The sequence below is a fragment of the Phalacrocorax carbo genome, chromosome 21, assembly GCF_963921805.1.
Source record: "Phalacrocorax carbo chromosome 21, bPhaCar2.1, whole genome shotgun sequence".
Taxonomy (NCBI): Eukaryota; Metazoa; Chordata; class Aves; order Suliformes; family Phalacrocoracidae; genus Phalacrocorax; species Phalacrocorax carbo.
The window spans coordinates 2,324,348-2,338,322 of record NC_087533.1 but is presented as its reverse complement, the minus strand read 5'-3'; positions in this window follow the sequence as shown (position 1 = coordinate 2,338,322).

Here is a 13,975-nt window from a genome sequence, read left to right as displayed (position 1 = left end):
TCCCATTCGCCTCCCGGGCTGGAGGACCGGTGGAGCAGCTCTGAAGAAGGAGGGTGAAAACAAAGGACCTGGCTCCACTATTTAAAAGAGAGAAGAGGAAGAGCAGTGTGGAGCAGGGCAGAGGGGCCAAATCCCTGCAAGGGAGGAAACAGGAGAGTTTCAGAGCCAGGAATTAGAAGAACCCAGAGTTTGTGCCCTGAGAAAGGGACTAAAGGAGCAGTTTCTCCCTCGGTGCTCGCTTTGGGAAGGCGAGGAGTTTCCATCTCGGCTCCTGGGAACTGGCTAGACACATCTCTGCTGGGAACAGCTCTAATTCTGCCTTTGGGCAAGGAGTTGATGCTCCATGCCCCTTCCACACCAGTCCCCTATGATTCAGTACAGTACAGCATCCCTCCTGTCCCAAAAGGAGCCACATCACACTCAAAACCCGCTCCCGAGCCACCAAAAAAATATTTGACTGTAAACATCATCGGGACACAATTTCACTCACACAATGAATTCCCACGTCTTTTTGAATGCTGGACTTTAAGCCCTGTTAAATTACAAAGATCTGCAAGAAATCTTGAGTGACAATGTTGGCTCCTTCCAACCATGCATTTAGGACACGATAAATTTGGTCTGAATTTAAACTTCCTCCCACGGGGAGCTCTGCGAGCCAAAAAGCACTTTTAAGACAAATTCACAGTGGTGTAATGGATATGTGACTAAAGCGGTGGTTTTTAGGTTAACCTTAATCCTTAATAAATTACAGATAATTTGTACGTAAATGGGTTATAAAGGCTGTCTGGATACTTTTAATAACTAAATGACTGAGAGAAGAGAAGAGACAAGACGACCAATTAGATATAAATTGAAATAGGAGACCAGCTTAGCAACTCCTAGAAATGCTCATTTTATTTTGGGAAACGCTGGCCTGATGGAATTGAAATGCTCTGTGGGAAGAGGACAGTTCTTTTTTAAAGCACAGGAGAGTTTGGAGGTGGACAGAAGGAAACGAGGAGCCAGCTTAGAGTTGAAGTTTTTTTCCTTTTGTGGGGTAAAAAAAAAAAAGTGATATGAAAATTGAGCATTTTGAAGCGCTCCAGACTGATCCTTTTTCAAAATTTGAGGCTTTTTCTATTTTAATGGTTTTAAAAACATCATAGCTAGTGGCTTTATCAGCAAAACATTGATTTATCAACAAGGATTTCTGCTTGAAAAAGGAACCTTTTGGTGAAAAGCAAAAAAAGGGCTCTTAACATTGAGCATTATTTTTTCTAAAAAGGACATTTTCTCTTTTGTTTTCCCCGTGAAATTGCTCAATCGTTCTCAAATGCAATATACTTCAATTATCCCAGACTCTCAGCCTTCCTGTGCCAAGTGGGATGTCGAGAGCATAAATGGTCACGGGCCGTTTGCCCCAGCAAACGCCCACATGGGTAAGCGAAGGTTTTCCACTCGTTAATCCCCCTTCAAAGTCCCTCTGCACAGCGGGGGATTTACTGTAGCCTGGGCAGAACCCCACAGAGGGGTTTGCAGGGTTTGGGAGGTGCCACGCAATGCTGGACTTTCACCCTCAGCATCCTGGGCACCGGTCCGGTTCTGCGAGGGCTTTGCTTGGCTCCCTGCATCTGAAACCTCAAGTATCGCCAACGCCACGTATCAACTAGGTTGGTCACCCCATCTTTCGGCAATAGAAACATTGCTCAGAGCCGTTTGTGTCTGCCCAGCCAAGAGCCGTCGGAAAATAAACACAGGATTTGCGAAAGCACCAGAATTTCCCCTTTCTGAACACTCTATCACGCTCCTGAACATTGCTTTCAAACCTGGCCCTTTCCGTACGTCTTGTAAATCACTTTTTCCTCTAACAGGCTGCCCCTCCTGCCGCTGCCAGGGGTGCAAACAAAACCAGAGGGGAGCCCACAGCCAACACGGGCATCGAAGCCGCGAGGAAGGGCAGAATCGGGTCCTCCAAGCCTAATCTTTTGTGACCCGCTGGTACATTTTAGCAGGTGACGAATCCAGGGTCAGATAATTCCGCTTGCTGGTTAATTAATCCAGCATTACAAGAGCAATGAGACTCTAATGACCATTCTTAATCCCCCTGCAATAACACTGCATGCCATGTTTCGAGGCGGGCCACCTGTTGGGGTGCAACCAGGGTATTCAGGATCGCAGTGGCTACTGGTCATGAGTGCCATATCCACTGCTGTTATTTTATTAGCCATAATTTGATATGTTATCTACCTCGTACACTCAATCTAAGCCTGAAATATTGTTTTACAACATTAATTAAAAGCATTGACACCGAATGCTTGGTTCACATGCTCCAATGTGATTTATGAGTTGCATTTAATTACCTGACAACCACAATTTACCACATCTACCCAGTAGGTACCATATGTATTTGCATCAATTAATGTTTGGCAGCTTTAGTATATCTTACTGGGGAAAGAAGGAGAGTTTCTAATGAACAATTAAGCTCCAGACACACAAAAACCCCAGAAGGCAGATATTTCAGGCATCTAAACTGCAAACATGATAATGTGACCTGGGCAGAGTCACACAGCAGCTGTTTGTAGATCATTGCTTTATTAAGAATCCTAGTGACTTTTTGTGGAAGATTTAACTAATTAGTTGAGTAGGCCCTCAATAAACTAGACACTAAGTAATGTTTAGCTTTAATTACGCAGAAGTCCTGTCGGCCCATTCAGTTGCTGAAAGTTAGACATGTGCTTAAGTGTTTTGCTAAATTGGGATCAATATAAATACACATCTCTTGCAAACATCTAGGACACTGCACTGATATTAAATTAATGACCTCAGTGGTTCAGAGAGATTTGCAGCTGGAGAAAAAAACCAGAAAAATAATGAGGTCAAGTAAGAGGAGGAAAGAAAAACAGCTGCAGCCTCATCTCAGAGGTGGCCCTGCAACGGGCACCTCCTTTTGTTGCTCCGACTCACTTTGACAGGGTAACGTGCTCACTTGGGTTGAGGGGCAGCTTGTTCTGGCACTTTGCCCTGGTGCAGCAAGATTCCCTGCTCCAGGGAGGGAAGGCTATTGCAGAGGGCCCTCAAGGATGGAGAATTTTGCCAGATGTCCTCTTATCAGCTTTGTCCCATCACACCTTTCTTCTGCATCGTAACATCCTCCTTGTCCCTCTCCTTTTTTCTCCACCTTGTCCCCACCATAGGCTCCATATTGCCCCAGTCCCTTTCTCTCCCCATCACTGCTGCCTGCTCCTCTTGCCATCTCCAGTCCAGCCCTCTTCTCCCACTATGGCAATTTTAAGTGCAGAGTTCTCTCTCTCTCCCACCCCAGACCCCAACTACTCTTTCCAAACCAGCGTCCTCCATCTCACACCCTATTTGCAATTTGCTGCTTCTAGTTTGCACTCACCTCTTCCCTTCCCTGGAAGCTTTGGGAGCTCCTCAGAGCAGGTGGGTCACAGCCAGCTTCATACCTTTCTCCTTTCCACCCCCAGCTGTAGGGATACCCTGGATGCTTCTCTTTCCCAGGGTTGTGGTGTCCTAAATACAGCCAGGACTGGGTTCCCCTTATCACTGCAGGTACATCTCCTCTTCCTTGTCACTCCTCCACCTGCTGTCTCCAAAGGACCCCCTTGTGCTGTACTACTTTGTTCCCTCCTCCCACACAAAATCCCAGGACATCTCACATTTTTTCTCATTTTCCTTTCCCCAGACCCAAACCTCTCCCACTTTGCCCTACACCAGGTGACCTTCTGAGCCATTCCTTCCCTTCCAGCTGCTCTCAGGCTCACACTTACCCCCTCCCCTTGACTTTTCCTAACTATTTCCCATCAGCACCAGTGTGCCCTAATTTATACCACTTGCCCTTCCCAGTTCCCCCCCCAGCTGCTTCTCATCAAAAAACTAATTGAATGTGCTTTTGGCAATTGGTGCCCCAGCTCCTCTTCTCCCTCCTCTGTCCTTCTGCCATTTGCCTTCCTTCTCCTTACACAGAGTATTTCAATCCCTTCAAATCAACATTTCCCAAAACAAAGAGGGCCGGTATTCAGGTGGAAAATTTCTTTAAAAAATAAATGTCTTCTAGTCTTGAGATGAATACGCATTACTGAATCATTTCCCAGCGACTCTGTTTATGTAACCTCGAAGCTGTTTCGTATAATCCTTTAGTTTTGACAGCTTAAGATTTGTTATGGACTAATATTTTAAAATCAAAATAACTCAGAGGTACAAGAGACTGTTGAAGATCTCCCAGACAATCTGTGCGGGGAGTAAACTGAGAAGTAAAAATCAATTTATTTATTTATTTTTAAAGGAAAGGCTTTTCCTGGGTTACCTTGTCTTCAACTCAGGAGATGTTTGAGCAAAGTAAACCCACTCCCTTTCCAAATTGATGGCCTTTAGGAAGTTGAAAATATACACATAGATACACACTTATTGTCTTTCTACCTGGCATTTCTATGTGAATAAAGGGCTTTCAGCCAAAACCAACCAGATAAAATCTTTCAGGAACTTTTACAATGTCACATACTTGTGCAAATTGCCAGCGTGTTTATAGCAACAGGCACCACAACAGACCTCTACGCTTTCAATTAGGCCAGGCAGATCAAGCAACCTCCTCCGTCTGTTTATGTGCGCGTATTTGCATGTGGCCTCATGTGGTAGGTGCTCAGGAGGGGTTCCACTGACCCTCCTGCCCTTGGAGGACCCTGGACACATCTGCAGGAACCCACCCATCTCTGTAAAGGGACGGAGCCCGGCACGGTGGCCAAAACAAGCCAAACGTGATGATTTTGGGTCCTTTTGTAGCAAGACCCTGAGCTGCTTCACCAGTTCCTGCCTATCTATGTGAAGGGGATTAAATAATACTTAATCACCTCACTGAAGGTGCTGTGAACTGTCAAAACACTGGAAATCCTGGAGCGTAAGAGCCAGCGTGAGGAGGAAATACTATTAGGCGTGACGGTGGGTAACCATCTTGGTGAGAAGTTGCCTAATGCTGAACATGGAGAAATTAGCTTCCACATTGCATTAAGGTAAAGGGCAAAAAGGCACTCTTATTTTGGAATGCAAATGTTCCTACCAAAAGAATTATTCCAGAATAGCTCATCTGAGAAATACCCAAAGGCAGATAACTTCTGTGTACTGGAAAGAAGGAGTTTCATGATTTTTAGGGATTATTCCTAGGCAAGATGTTGGCTGTTTTGCCAGACAGTGCCTAAAATGGTGGGCTTCCATCTACCTGTGCCAGACAGAAATATAAATGACATCTATGAGGATAAGATGGAAATTATTAATTTGAGTCGTTATTCACAGAAATATAGGCTGGAAGGATAACCCCAAGACTTCTTTAACCATAAAAACCTTCCCACCAAGAGTGGGAATTTTTACCCAATATAGTGATTTCTTCAAGGAACAAATTACCGGCTTTACGGTTTCCATTTCTAAATGGAAATTATTTTCCAAGAAGCTGAGTAGTGTCTAGTTTCTTCTCAATGGACAAGTCCTTTCCCCTTTGCACCTTTCAGGAGGTGCAGCCTCCACCGGCCGGGGGTGAGGGCTGCAGACGCAGATGTCTATCGACAGGTAAGACGAGTCCCCGGGCAGCGCAGGGTGACGGAGAGCTCAGCGCTGCGCTTTAAAATGGGATGGGAAAGTGTCTGGGCTGGCGCAAAGGGGAGCCTGGGAAAGACAAGCATGATTTATTGTGCCTAAATCACACAAATAAAAATAAGTGACTCAAGCATGTGCTTGCCTTAGCAGGGGTCAGCGCAGCAGCGAGGCACATCCCTCTTCCCACCTGGTGGAAAACCGCCCCGGGGGATCCTCCCAGGATCCAGTTACTGATCTGGGGAACATCACTTAAGCCAATGTATTTCATTTCCAGTCCCTTGGGATTCCAGCTGAACAATCAAAGGGGTGAAAAGGGAAGCTCCACCCAAGTTAAGATAAGAGGCGCATTATCAAGTGACAGTGAAACGAGCCCGAGGCACAGCGGGTGCCGATAGAGTGCCTACGTAGCCCTGAGTTTTGATTAATTACGGCGGTATAGTTTTATATCTCTCTCCAGCGATCACTGAATTAACCACACACACCAGGCGGAGGAGATGCTCGTGGCCAGAGGGAAGGTGGCAAAGATCCCCCGCTCCCAGCCTGCAAACTCCTCTCTTGCCGAGAAGCCCTTCGCAAATCGAGATAATTTTTGAAGGGCTGTGTTAAAATGGTTTTAAACAATAACTAAGGGGGGACGGGCTGTGTACACGCAGCTCAGCCAGAGCTGCCGTTAAAAGAAGAAGAAATGATTCACTCCATCACCTTTTGAAGCGACACTGTCTCGTTGTGGGAGGATAGGAGAAAGTACCAACTGCCCACTCGCCAAACCCCGCTCTCCTTACTCAGAGGAAATTTTTATATTGCCACCCACACACGTTCAAAAAGCCATGACTCATCTCCACGGATAATGAGATCAGCTTTAAATCGACGATATTTTGAATACAATAAAGGTTGCCTCCTAAGTTCTTTGCTCGTAGAAGATACTTCTTCCAGCTTTTCCCACCTATTCCAAGAGGTGAAAAATGTCCTGATTCATTTCCACCTCCACCTCTCCTGGGAACAGGGGCTCCCAGGGGATCCCATGACTCCTAGAGCCAGGGTTTTTTGGACAAACACCACCTATCCTCAACCTACAGCACAAAAATCACAGGAGCTGGCAAAGCCCTCGCAGTGGTGGAAGCACTGCCCAAGCAGGAACCGAGTGGTCTGGCCTGTGATCAGCTCCGTCTTGAGATGTTTTCCTCATTCCTGGCTCTCCTCCTGCTGCTCTGTTCCCAGCTCAAACCCGGCGGTGGGGGACAGCGAGAGGATTTAATACCTGAATGCGCCTCCTTTCCTCTGCAGCTGCTGTTGCAGGGCAGGATTGGGCTATGAATCACAGACCCCTCTGGATTTCAGATGAGAAAATCATTCCCAGAGGGATTTTGAGGCTCAGCTTCAAGCTTAGGGTCTCTCAACCGCTCTGTGGTTGGGTTGTGGTTTTTTTTTTTACATTACCCCTTTGGGCTCAGGCTTCCAATTACTCATTTTCATTCCTTTTTTCTTTAATGATTCGGAAATATTTGAGTGACAGATCTTTTATTAAAACATTGTTATCAGAAAGCATCCAAGAACGGGCAGAGCTAGAGCTTCACGCAGGGTTTCCATGCCTCAGGGAGAGCGAAGCTCTTCCTGGCTCTCGCCTGGCCTCGACGAGCAGAGTTTGGTATGCAGGCTTGGCTAAAGAAGGCAGAAGAACATGACTGCCCCAAAAGGCTGGTACTAAAATGAATGTCCATCACACCAGAGAGGTAAGCGGTGAGGCAAAGGAGACACCCTTCGAGAGCTTCTTCCCACCCCAATCCTGGCAGGTGAGCCATGATCAAGAAGGAGATGGCATGGGCAGCTGATGCAGTTACTCACCTTGTTCCTTGTCCACCCATTGACCATCCACACAGCAAGGAGAGCTCAGCAGGGGCTGTGTCCTCTCCTCTTGCGCTAATACTTGAGGCACCCAAGCTAAACCCAGTGGTGGTCGTGTCTTAGACCCTTCCTTTGGAGCACAGCTTTGCCTAGGTCATTTTTTCTTGCTTTACCTTCTCTCCTCCCGTGAGCTTGTATCTGTTTTGCCCACTGAGACTGCGAGTTCAAGACAAGAAGCCTGTAGCTGGTACCATAGTGCCATGATCGCATCTTCTGATGTGGGCACTGCACATAAAGGTCTGTGGATTATATTCTGCAGAAGGTCAAATTAATTGCTCATGGATTTGATGGAAAATTAGGTTTTACCCATCCTCCTTTTTTTGTTCCCCACTAAGTGCATTCTTTTTTTTTCATTTTTTCTTTAAAGTCCATTCTAAAATGAGACTTGGAGCACTGGGGCCAGAACCTGACATATTTCTGTTTAAAAGGAACAGGGGTTGCTACTGGGTTGCTGCGCCTCTCCTCAAAGCTCTCCCATCTTCCATGGCACATTCTGGCTGCAATTTCCAAGGAGCTGAGCAAGAAGGGTTCAGTTGCTGTCCCCAGCTTGCCTCGCCCAGGGGATTCTGGGGTTTGGGATGGGGGGGTTGAGTGCCAAACACCAACTGCTCTTCATCAGAGCACACACTTGACACGGCACCGCTTCCCAGGCTGATGTGGTTTTTGCCCAGCTAAGTCAACATCACACCCAACGGTTGTGGAAAAAAACAAAAGCCCAATTTGCTCTCTCTTGCCTATCCATGAAGCAATTCCAATTATTTAATGGACTGAATGAGCCTGAAAGCCACAAGAAGCACCTGCACTGAGAGGAAACAAGTATTTCACAGCTGGATGCATTAGGCGGGTCACTCGCAGGTTTTGGCACGGAGGGGCATCACCAGCATCCAGGGCTTGGCTGTGCCGCCCCTCCACTGCTCCCAAGATGGGAAACTTCTGATTTTCTAATTATGCTTGCTGAAAATTTCACTCTTTCTGAAACTGGATGGATGTTGGGTAGGTTTGCCCGAGGCACGGAGCTAAGCCCCTTTTCCTAGAGGCCACCTATCTTTCAGGAGATGAGGTTTTTGCGAAGCCAACATGCGTCTTCACCGATGAAAGATATGAGCAGAAAAATTCCACCTGACATGCAGGGACAGACCTCGCCGGTGGCCCGGGGCTACGCACGCCTCCGTCGTGGTGCCAGGGGGTGCCAAGTGTTAGCACGGCTCCATCCCACTTACATGCTTCCAAATGCATGTTCTCAAACACTTTTTTTCCAAAACAAAAATGATTATCAGGGTTTTGCCTCCTTTGTTTTGCTTGGCTGGGTCACCTCTGTTTATTGTTTATCACCATGCTCGTCTCCGGTCCCGAGTGGTTGGATACGGGCTACGCCAGCGGGGAGGTGTGGGAGGGGGGAGAAGGGTCTGGACATGCAGGATGCGGCGCTGCCTGCTCGAGGCTCCACTTGCGACCCAAAACAGCGGGAAAAATTCAGCCAAAACATTGTTTAGACAGAGGACTTGGTTTCCCATGCAGCCCCAGCAACTGTTGCGTTATTGTTGTTGTTGTTATTATTATTACTACTATTATTATTACTATTATTACCTTGTACTGAAATACGCACCAACAAACATGTTAGGAATTTGCTTCTGCCTCACCTTGTTTCCCCAACAGAAAAATGTATATTTATTTTTGAGAGGAATGCATGAACTAAGCAAGCAACGGGGCAAAACCCACTCGAATCCCCCAGAGCGGGGTGAAGCGAGCTGGATGGGAGGGAGCCCAGGAAGGGGCTGGGAGCGAGGTGGTAGCACAAGCGCTTAAGCTGGAGGTTTTGACCCCAAGCAAGAGACATTAGGGGAGAAATACAAATAGAGAGAGGCAGAAAATAAATGAGAAGCACCTTTCCTGTACCCCTGCTTGCCCACAGGAGCAAAGCAACGTATGCCATGTGTGCCAAGGGAAAGGGGAGGAGAGAAAAACTGATGGCATCGCCAACTTGGCGAGACCTTCAGAAAAGAAACAAATGACATTTTGTGCTGTCTGGGGAGAGACTCTTCCATCATCTTTATGGATTTCCACCTTCGGCAATAGCTAAATAGCCTTGCGTATCTACCATCAGGCCACTAACAGCCATGCCATAAATCTTAACCCTAAACTATCATTATTCTCCAGACAAAATGAATGGTTTGCTCCGCACATGAAAAAAAAAAGCACGGTTTCTATAAGGGGAGACCCTTCTTGGGCTGGGCATCCTCCCCAGCTGCATGTCGGGCTCACTCCCACTTGTCGGTGGGACGAGTGCTTCTTCTGGATTCAGCATTCAGAAACATCCACAAAAATATTATCTTGATATTATCTGTTGCTTGAAAGAGTGACTCAGTTTGGGAAACGATGGCTGTGCGGTCAGGTGTCAGCTCACCTGCAAAATAGACTTAGATCAACTCCCTTGGAATAAACATTGAAGATTCTGGGGGTCCCAGAAATGATAATAGTTGGTGTTAAAGCTCAGAAATAGTGTCCAGAGCTTGTTTTTCCTGCCTCCTGTCCCCCTCAAAGGACACACAGCCCAGGTACGGGCTGGAGCCAGCCCCTCGTGTTGGCTCTGGGGCAGCCGCAATGTGATTTAATTCTTCCCATCTCATTACCGCTTCCTTAGCCAGGGTGCCTGCGAGCCCTAAGGGGGAGCAGGGGACGAGGGGAAACATTAGTTTCTTAACAAATTCTTGTGTCATCTTTTTGACAGCACCTTTAAGCGCTGAATGACACTCAGGAATGATGCGGCTTAACCTCAAGAGTTCAAGCGAGGGAGCATTTCCCCTGCCAAGGAGCAGCGGTAATCGCTGGAGAAGAAATCCGTTCCAGCCCGCCCTGCCAGCAGCCACCGATAGCTTTTAACCCACGGGGCAGGGACATGTCCGAAGAGCCCCGCTCCCTCCAGGCCGTGCCGGGGTGCGGGTACAACTGCACTCTGGAAGAGCGTTAGGATACTTGTGAACACAGGGGATAGGATGTGTCATGCAAAACCACCACCTTTCAGCAGAGGTGGTGTGACTGACTTCATACACGCTCTTAATCTACTGCAAATGGAAAGTAAAAGGGGTTAATGCAAAGCACGTGGAAGGTGAGCGCAAGAGGAGCGGATTTTGGCAGCACCTGCGCTCCCGCGGGATGCTGGCTGTGCACGAAGGGTGCCCGGCTCGCTGCGCCGCGCTCCTCAGAGGGTGAGGAGTCGGATGAGAAGGCTTTCCCACAGCACTTCCCTTCCACGTTTATTATCTGGAAACCAATAAAAAGCCACAGCCTTAAATCCCAGGGATTAAAGGTTTAACATGACCAAGAAGAAGAAGAAGCCTGGAGAGCATTAATTAACGTTTATATGCGGTTTCTACCTTTTCTTCCCTTTGTCTTCACCTTTTGTCTCCTTCAAAAGATAATAGGTGGGAACAGCTTTTTCTGCCCAAAGCCAGGCTTCGCTGGCTAAGACTCTTCTTTCTCCTCTCCAAAGCGTATGTAACAATTTAATGCACGGGCTCATGATTCATGTTGCTTTCCCAATGTTTATCTGCAGTTAAGGCTCCCCTGGTTCCCCGGCGCTTTTCTTGTAGGTTACCTTCTCCATGCGACGATGCCCATCCCAGCCCTGCAGCGCAGCCTGGGAAGCACTCGGCATTGCTGCCCCCACCGCCGGAGCACACGCTTCTCCTCCCTCCTCTCCAAAGCGGAGAGGTAAGTAACTGACCGTCGATGTGCCATTAAGAGCAGACACCGCTGCAAATCCTCACCCTCGCTGACTTCTCAGTAGCTGGAGCGTGTAACCCTGACCTTTCTTTCTAACTTCTTTGGGTCAAAGCTATTCCTTGTTCGTGGGATGAGCCTCTGGCAGGGCGGAGAGAAGATGAAATGCTCAGTCCCCAGCCAGATACTCAGAGGGTATAAATGGCTCCCCGCTGATTTATGTCAGCTGAAAATATGACTCAACTATGTCTCTAGGTTTCTATATAGCATTGCACTATGCTGCACTTGAACCCAGTAATTTTTAGCTAAGCAAAAATTTCAAGCTACTGCAACAGGTGAAAAGAATGAGGGGCTGATCTCATCTCCTGCCTCAACAGAATACATCTCACCATCTTCTTAAAAAAAAAGAACACAAACAAACAAAAAAAAACCCTGAAAGAAATCCCCCATCGGCGACTTGTCCAAGTCCCTGAAGGTTTTTATACTGTATTATGCTTTTATTTTTCATGCAAAGAGGACGCGTTGCATGGATGACACTGTACACGGGAGAGCTGGGTGGCAGCGGCCGGGGTGCAGCATCCCTGCAATTCATCACGCAGAGGTGCCTTTGCATTGGAAGGAAGAGACCTACCCTTGGATACAACCTTCATGTTTGCACGAAGGAACTTCAGAAAACCTTCGGTATTTTAGTTGCAAACTCCAGGCCTCGGAAGCTGGGAATGCTGGAAATCGGGTCTTGCAAGAAATGGTAAATTAACCTTTATTTTTTCAGGAGACACCTATAGAGGTAGGCTGGGTGAGATATGGAAACCTATGCAACGACAGATGCTGCGCTTCTCCGCGTTTTCCATCGTTCCAGCCTACCCTACCTACAGACGTCTGTCCCTCCCTTCTTTTCCTCCTGTCTCTCATCTGCTCCCCCAAAGCCCGTTTGGCGATGCCTGCTGACCGCGACGGGAGGATAAAGCTGAGAGGAGAAAGCCCGCGGCTCCACGCCATCCGTTCCTCGTCCGCCGCCAATTCACCTACGAAGACACCACGTCACGGGCCCTAAATGTTCCTCGCTTGTAATTTTTTGCTTTCTGCTGCCGCTATTTATAAAGCCGGATTGCCAGGCGAGGCACGCCGGGTGACCGCGCGGTGCCAAGGCGGGATTAAGCCTAACTGCATTGCAGCAATTCCAGCAAGCGCCGCTGCGTGAAAGAGCAATCGCGGTGCCCCCCTGCCGCGTGCGGCCGGAGGCTTGGTACCGACCCACAGCAGAGAGCATCCATCAGCTCCCGGGGTTTGTTCAGTCCTTGTCCTGCAGAGCAGCGGCGATCCCAACAGCGCTGGGCTGGGAGGTCGTGGAACAGTGAGGGGGGACCAGTGTGAAACCCCTCTTTTCATCTCCCTCATAGCACAGGCGCAGAATTAATTTGAACTAGAGGAAGTTTCTTTAGAAGAGAAATTTACTCTGGATATCGGTATTTCCAGTAATGGAAAATCCACCATAACCTGGGCACGCTGCTCCGTGGTCAATTAGCCTCGCCGTTAAAACGTCTCTCCTGCCGTCTCCATTGTCCGTTCTGTCCATTAGGGAAAATCCAGTAGATTTAAAAATGAGATGCGTGTCATTTTAACTTCTATATCATTTTTAATGCAAAAAAAAAAAAAGTAAAATTCATTTTAAAAACCCCTTCCCCCAAAGATATTATTTTCCAGAAGCTGCATTTACAGCTCTTTTGCTCCTGACTCTAGACCAAGAGCTAATGAACCCATTGACAATATAACTAGCGTGCAAGGAAAGGGACTTGGCACAGCGCGACGCCGAGCACTATGAATAGAAGGTTTCGTACAGCCTCAGCCACGTTAATGCTGTCTCCATTCAAAAACATTGTGCCTGAGCAGGGGGGGAATATTTCCACATTTGCCAAATGGAATAACCGTAACGGCGAGTTATTATTACCCCATTAAGCAACCGCAGATATTTCTCTCCTCTTTCCTTAAGTTAAAAAACAAAGGCTGAACAGAACGTAACTATTCACAGCTTGGTTAGCAAGATCACCTATTTTTGATGCGACATCTGTTATTAGGCCAAAGTACCCGTAGCTCCTGAAAAAATAAGCTGGATCAGAATAGAACTTTATTAATGATCGTCACCGGCAATTACAGAGACGACGGGCCCGATTCTGCTGTCACGTACAGACACCACCGGGGCTCAGCGCCAGGTGAGGGAGGGAAGGCAGGTCCCTGAACCCAAAGGCACATGAGGGGCTGCCCAGGGCATGTCCGCGCACCCGTCCTGGACGAGCAAGAAGCGGATCGGCGCAGACGCCAGAAGGAAGGGCGTACTTGAGAGCTTAATGAGGCTGCAGGACTCCCTGCCACGTGATCCTTCCGAAACCCAAGAGCCAAAGTGTAACTTATGTGGATAGTAATACCTAGGGTCAGTATAGCCAGAAGTAAGAAGCATTTGGAAGGCATATACAATCTCATGGACCGGGGTTAAGCCAGCTGTTAGGGGTTAGGCAAAGGGCCACTGTGGAAGAAAGATTGCTCTGCATCTGTCTGCTACTGTTCCTCATACTTCCCTCGAGCCCTTGGTACCCAGCGCTGACTCAGGCCACGCAAGCTTGAGTCTATTTTTTGGCCACCTGTTTTCCTAAATTACACAGCGTTCTCCGCTTCCACTCTGTGCTGTGGGTGCTGTTTGGCTAAGAACGAAGTAGCCAAACTTTAAGACATCTGCTTTTGCTAAAGGTACCAGGGGATCGTTCACTTCCATGCAAAT